We start from the raw sequence: 6737 nt of genomic DNA, 5'->3' as shown, positions 1-6737 counted from the left end.
TTCACCTTGCAGACTTAAATTCGAGTATTTGCTTTCTCAATTTTCTTAAAAAAAAATAAATATACTAATTTAATTCATTGATATTGTTATTATATAAGTTAATATAATTGATAATTGGATTTATTTCTTAATTAGTGTCTTCTACTTAATACTTTGTTTTTAATTTATTTTATTTATATTTTGTTATTTTTATTATAAATTAAATTTTATCAGTACATTTATTAACACATTTAAAGATAATTATTGATAAAATAAATTTTATTTTACAAAAAAATAAAATTATAGTAGAAATTACCCTATTCATAATTTATTACTCATAATTAATATCTTAAAACAGATATACATCCTTAATTATGAGGAAAAAAAAAAGAATTAATTTATTATTAATATTTAGGATGAGAAGCATTTTTTATTAAGTCAACTTATATCTACTTAAAATCTTAAGTTTTTATTGAAATGTACTCATATTGATTTGATTTGATGCATTCAATATTATTAATTCTAGAGTTCTCCCAACATATTCGATTGTTAGTCAATAAATTAGGATGGAGAGTCTTGTCAATTCTTATCAAATGGAGTATTCCCATTGAATAATAGGCTAAATGATTAAAAAAAATAAAAATTTTTATATATTTTGTAAATTTTAACTAAATTTTTTAATTTTATTAATTTAATTTCAAATTTTTACATTATTTAATTTCAACAGAGAGCTTAATTATATTATCTAATTAATAAAAATAATTCAAATATTTATTTATATTATTAATATTAGTTAATTTTTATTTTTTTATATAATTTTAACATTATTGTCAAATTAATAAAAGTATTATTTTAATTATTTTTTTCATCATTTTGAAAATTATAATTATATTTATTTTAGTTATATTATTTATTCATATTTTACGTTTATTTTTTATTTATTTTAAATTTGAAATAAATTCAGAAAGAAATGAATTAAATATATAAATAAAAAGAGAAAGAAAAATTAAAAATTACATCGATAATATTAAATATATTATTTATTTATTATGTTTTTTTTATTGACACAAAGTTTTTTTGAAAGTTATAATTAGATTTATTTTTTTATTCAATCCAAAACACTTTATTATATATTCAGCCAAATTTTTTAAATATCAAATTTATTGAATTTTAATTGTTTCGAATTAAACTAAATAATCTAAAACAATAATGGACAAAAAGACCTACTAAATTAAATTAGAGAAATGAAAATTCTAAAAATAGGACTATATAAATTAAGTTGTCCACTTATAAATGAGGATGAAATTGAAAATATATAATTTTTTTTTTACTTTTTAATTATTTAAAAGAATATATTTATATATGTGCGTAGCATTTAAATAAATTTTATCTATTTAATATTAATTCTTAAAATATAAATAAAATTATTTAAATTAATTCTATAAAAAATTATTTAAATTAATTCTATAAAAAATATATACAATTAAATTAAAGGTTATTGTCAGAATTAAGAATGATTAAAATTAAAAATGTTAAAAATTAAAAAAAAATTATTGAATAGATTGAGAAGTTGCATGATATGATATGATATGATAGCAGAAAGAGTAGTGAAAGATTATTAATTGTTAATAAATCCACTAGTCAATACTCTAAAAACTAAATGAGTTTGCGATTAGCTGAATGAAGACAGAACATTGAGGTTCCTTTCTGGGACCCAATTTTTAATTCCTCAAAGCCATGAGTCTCTTTCAATCTCTTCTCCACTTTTTCAAACACAGACACCTTCCCCACCATTTTAATCCCATATTTTCCAACGCCACACCAGCAAGAATCAAAACAACTCCTATGGATAGTCCTTATCATCTCCAAAGTTGTTGCTGATCATGATAATCAAGATCTTAAGGGTTTTCGAGGATGCATGTGTTTGGAGCTTTTTTGGTATGAAATTTGATGTTGAAGTCAATTATTATTATGGTTCTGCTTGCTCTTTCTCTTCTGCTGCTACCGGTGGTTTTGCCACCATTATCGCCGCCGCCTTTGTTGTTCTTGTTCATTCCTGTTTTTATCATGACTCTGCTCATTTTCTTGGCTTTATCTCCTTCACATGAACCTAATATCGCCATCAATACTGTTTGATATACAAACAAGAATTCGATTTCCTCCTTGGAATTGATCTTGATTCAAGAAAAGCCTGGAGGATGGATGGATCGATGGCTCTCTCATAAGGAAGAAGAAGAGATAAGAGCGATATCAGATTTGTATAAGTGTGAGTTTTTTCCCTTTTTTTTTTTTTCTTTCTTTCTAAATTTGCATTGTTTGAGGATCTGTGCGTTATGTTAATTCATTTTTGATGTGCACATCTTAGATCACACTACAAGGAAAGTTTACATAAATATTAACTCATTGATCATGGTCTCTTTCTTTCTCTCCTTTTGTTCTTATCTTTCTTCAAGGAATATATATATATATATATATATATATATATATATATATATATATATATATATATTACCTCTAAAATGGAATTTGATATTTAAGAGAATGAATCATCTTAATAATTAAGTTGATATGAATTGTATTATGCTCAAGAGAAAGAAGCATGTACGCATTTAGTTTTTTTTTTTTTGTACTTGCAAATGCATTACATGGGCCTTTGGCCTTTAGTTAATTGTTATTAGATAGGATAAATTTTACTATATTCACTTTGCAAATTGTTATATTTTAATCATTCCGCTTTAATTTATTTTAATAAAATTATTTATTTTTTATTTTTTTTTATAGAAGTTACTCTTATTAGGATTTAATAGAATTTCTGATAAAACTCTTATGTGGATTAAAATCATAAAAAAAATTATATATTTTTTAAGTTAGATTAAAATTTATTTTTTTTTTGTTTAAAATCAGGGATTAGTAAATATAACAAGCAGTATAGAAATAAAATTTATTTTTCTCTTTGTTTTTTTTGTAATCTAACCTCACAAGGAAATAAATTTTTTATGATTTAAAGCTATATAAAACATGACATAGAGATTCTACCAATTTTTTTGTTGAGTAACTCCATAATTTTATTGAAACCAATTAAAGTATAATAACCAAAATAAAATAATTAATAAAGTTAAGCAATTACTGGAAAAAATTATTCTAGTTAGATATTTATTAGGAGCCTTAATTACTAGGGGTGTGCAAATGGTCGGTTCGGTTTCAAACCGAACTGAACCGATAAAATCGAAAATCAAAAATCAAAAATTTTAAAAATCGAATCAAACTGATTAATAAGAGAAAACCGAACTGAATCAACCGATAAATATCAGTTTGATTCTATTTTAAATCGATCAAACCGAAATTTATAAATTGAGCATTTGATTTTCAATTGGGTTCGGTTCAGTTTTAAACTGATCAAACCTAAATCTTATGGTTCGGTTCTGTTTTCTTTGATTTCCTTGATATATATATTAATAATTTCGATTTGGTTCGATTTTTTTATTTTTTATAAAAATAATCGAACCGAATCGATTAATCGAAATTATTAAAATTATAAATCGAACCGAACCGATTGAACCGAATTAACTCGGTTGGATTCGATTTTTCGGTGTAAACCGAAAACTGCTCTCCCCTGTTAATTACCAATCTTTTATTTTTAAATTTTATCAAAAAATTTTCTAGATGTCTCAAATCTAAATCTTTTTGTTTTTTTATGTCTCTAAAAATTATTAGCCATCGATGAGAATTTATTTTTTTTTGTTTTTAAGTTCGAGCTCTCAAATTAAAGTAGTGGTAAAATGAGCTTAATTAATCAATAATCATTCAATATTATTTTACATTATTATTTGGCTGCTTTTTTAGGGAAAAAAATTAAAAATATTAATTAGAGGTTATAAAAAATTAATTTAATAGATTTTAATAATAAAAAATTTAAAAAGTTAAATAGTTCTTTCAAATTAATTTTTCAATATTACCTAAAATAATTTTTTTTTTAAATTATAATCATAATCTCAAACGTACGATGAATTAATTAGCAGGAGCCGCCAAGATAGAGGAAATACGAGTATAGGTAATTAATTAGAAAATTTTTATTTAATAATATTAGAATTATTTTTAAAATTATTAAATTTTAAATTTAAATTCGTTTTAAATTAGTAATAAAAAAAAATCAATATGAGTAGAAGGGTTTAATGGGATGTTTAGACCACTATTACCAAACAAAAATATCTATTAAAACCACATGTGTGAGAAGATTCCACTCGTTATTTTATATCCCTCTTTATTTTAAAACGATACGGTTCAAAACTACATTCCTCTATATGTGATGTGAAGTATCATTTATAAAGAAATTTTGTTGCTATTTGCTTCCCACTTTCCCTTCTCTGGAAATTAAAATAATTTGTTAATTAATTAAAATACAATAATATTTATGGCTCTTGCATGCTAATTACCTAACAAAATCTCAATATAATTAGCAACCAAATAAAGTACAAGTCTTGTTTTGATAGTTTGTACAAATTTGGATGTCTCCTTTATTCTTAAAGATATGAAGCAAAGTACTCTTCCTCCATTAATTTGACATCTTTCCCAATTTTAATGTGCCATTGAATAGCTTGGTTAGCCAAACTACTCCAACCTTCTCAATGCACTTCCATACTTCTATAAGGATACCATCCTGAGCCACAAGTGCTCCCTATCTTCATACTTTTCCAAGCTTCTTTAACATTGGCAAATGTAATTGTGAGTGTAATTAAGATTCTTTTCTATCAAAGGAACATTAAGATTTGTAGGTTCATCCTCATGAGTCACAATGAACAACTTATTGAAGTAGCATCTCTATCTATCTTTTATCCCATTATCTCTTAAAAAACTTGTTGATCATAATCCTTAATGAATTGGACTTGATTTAAATCCCTATTGCTTTTTTTTTTAAGCTGTTCTAGCTTGTACATCTCCTTTTCTCCCATGTCAACAACTTTGGACACAAAATGACTAGAGATTTACCATGAGTCTCTTAAACGCTTTTCAGTTTCTCTCTTTACCAACTTATATTTCTCAAAGGTATCCCTATCTTTTGTTGCTGGTAACTTTTTATACCATTCTCTTTTCATTTTAATAACCTTTTGAACCTCCTTGCTCTACCAACAAGACTCTTGTGGGCATGGCCCTCTAACTTTCAATTCATTTAGTACATTCACTGCAACTTTCTTAATGCAACTCGCCATCACCCTCTAAATTATCTACCTCTTCTTTCAATAGCTTCTCTTTAAATGCTATTTTATTTGTGCCTTTTAATTAGGTTCCACCAATGAGTTCTAAGTTTCATATTTCTCTTTTTTGTCCTCTCTCCACTCTTAATCTTCACATCTAAAACTACTATCTTGTGATGAGTGGTTAGAGCCTTACCATAACTTTGCAATCTTTACATAGAGATTTGTCCCCTCTTCTAGTGAGAAAGAAATCTATTTGGCTATGGCTACCTCCACGTTTACAGATAATCAAGAATAATTAGAGGGGTGTGCAATTTAATTCAGTTTCAAATCAAATTGAAAAATTAAAAAAAAAAATAAATATATATTAAGAATCGAACCTAACTAAATTATAGAGACCAACCAAACTGAAACCAAAATAAATCAATTTGGTTTGATAAATTGGTTATTCTCCTCATTTCAGCAACCAACAAAACCCATTTTTGTAATTACCATTAGTTCGTCTCTTCATCCAATTTCAAGAATTCATTGATAATTAACAATCACAAGTTGTTGAACTATCAAAATTTGATCAATAGATTAGATCAATTTAAATAATATACATCAACGGAAACTACAAATCAACTAAAACAATAGCATGAGCTCTCAAATGATAATATGAAAAAAAAATAATAATAAACAAGAGCAGCATCACAAAACGCTTATTGGGACCCTAAAGAGAAAAAATGAGAAAAAAAAAAATTCTAAAGGTAGGATAAAAAAGTGAATCTATTGGAACTCATTTTGAGCTAGAAATCCTTCTCAACATACTGAATCCTAAAACATCAACTGATAAAATAACAACAATTTTTGTGATTTCAAGATCAGTGATCATGCTTCCCTTGTTCATCCTAAACTCTCACGAAATAAATTACTTAAAGTATCTAACTGATGCATGACTTGTCATTTTCCTAGAGAAGAAGCTAATTAAAGGAGTCATGGAAAAGGATTGTGTTGCGTCACAGGAGGCGAGAACATGGAGCAATGCCAATAGTTGCGTAGATTATATGGTGCTTGAGACTATCATGTCGACTACTTCAATTCATTTTCTAACTCGTGTTGTACTTGTGTTGCACATGATCGAGAAATTATATAATGAATGGGTTATTTCATGTAGGCAATTCTATATGAAATGACAAACTAATTACAAAGTAATAATTAAGCTAAATAGGTCCCATAAAATTCAGTTTTATCCATGTGTTAAAAATAATTTTCTTTTTATAAATAATAATTATAATTTTATACTTAATTATCCTTACATGATTAGTTTGTCATTTCATGTCAAATGTTGATATGGAATCACAATTGTAATACTCCTTATCAAAATTTATTATTTTACCCTTCTTTTTCAAAATTACTAGTTTACACCTTTCCAAAAATTACTATTTTACCTCTTCAGCCACCAAACACTAAAATTAATAAAGTAACATATATTAATAAAATAATATTTTAAATTTTAAAAATTTATTTTTAAAATTTTAAGGGTTGTTACAGTGTTCCTCTTTGACTAATCCAGATTATTTATGA

General features: G+C 25.1%; 1 long non-coding RNA gene across 1 annotated transcript; it reads left to right on the top strand.

Annotated features, from left to right (window-relative positions):
- The first annotated feature begins 2140 nt into the window (after positions 1–2140).
- Positions 2141–6331, top strand: LOC131178666 (uncharacterized). The gene is made up of 2 exons (XR_009147598.1): positions 2141–2245; positions 6126–6331. It is a non-coding gene; the product is annotated as an uncharacterized LOC131178666 (long non-coding RNA).
- Positions 6332–6737: the final 406 nt, after the last annotated feature.

Source organism: Hevea brasiliensis, chromosome 3 (assembly GCF_030052815.1).
Source record: "Hevea brasiliensis isolate MT/VB/25A 57/8 chromosome 3, ASM3005281v1, whole genome shotgun sequence".
NCBI classification, from domain to species: Eukaryota; Viridiplantae; Streptophyta; class Magnoliopsida; order Malpighiales; family Euphorbiaceae; genus Hevea; species Hevea brasiliensis.
The sequence above is the reverse complement of the archived record's forward strand: the minus strand, read 5'-3'. Positions and strand labels throughout refer to the sequence as shown.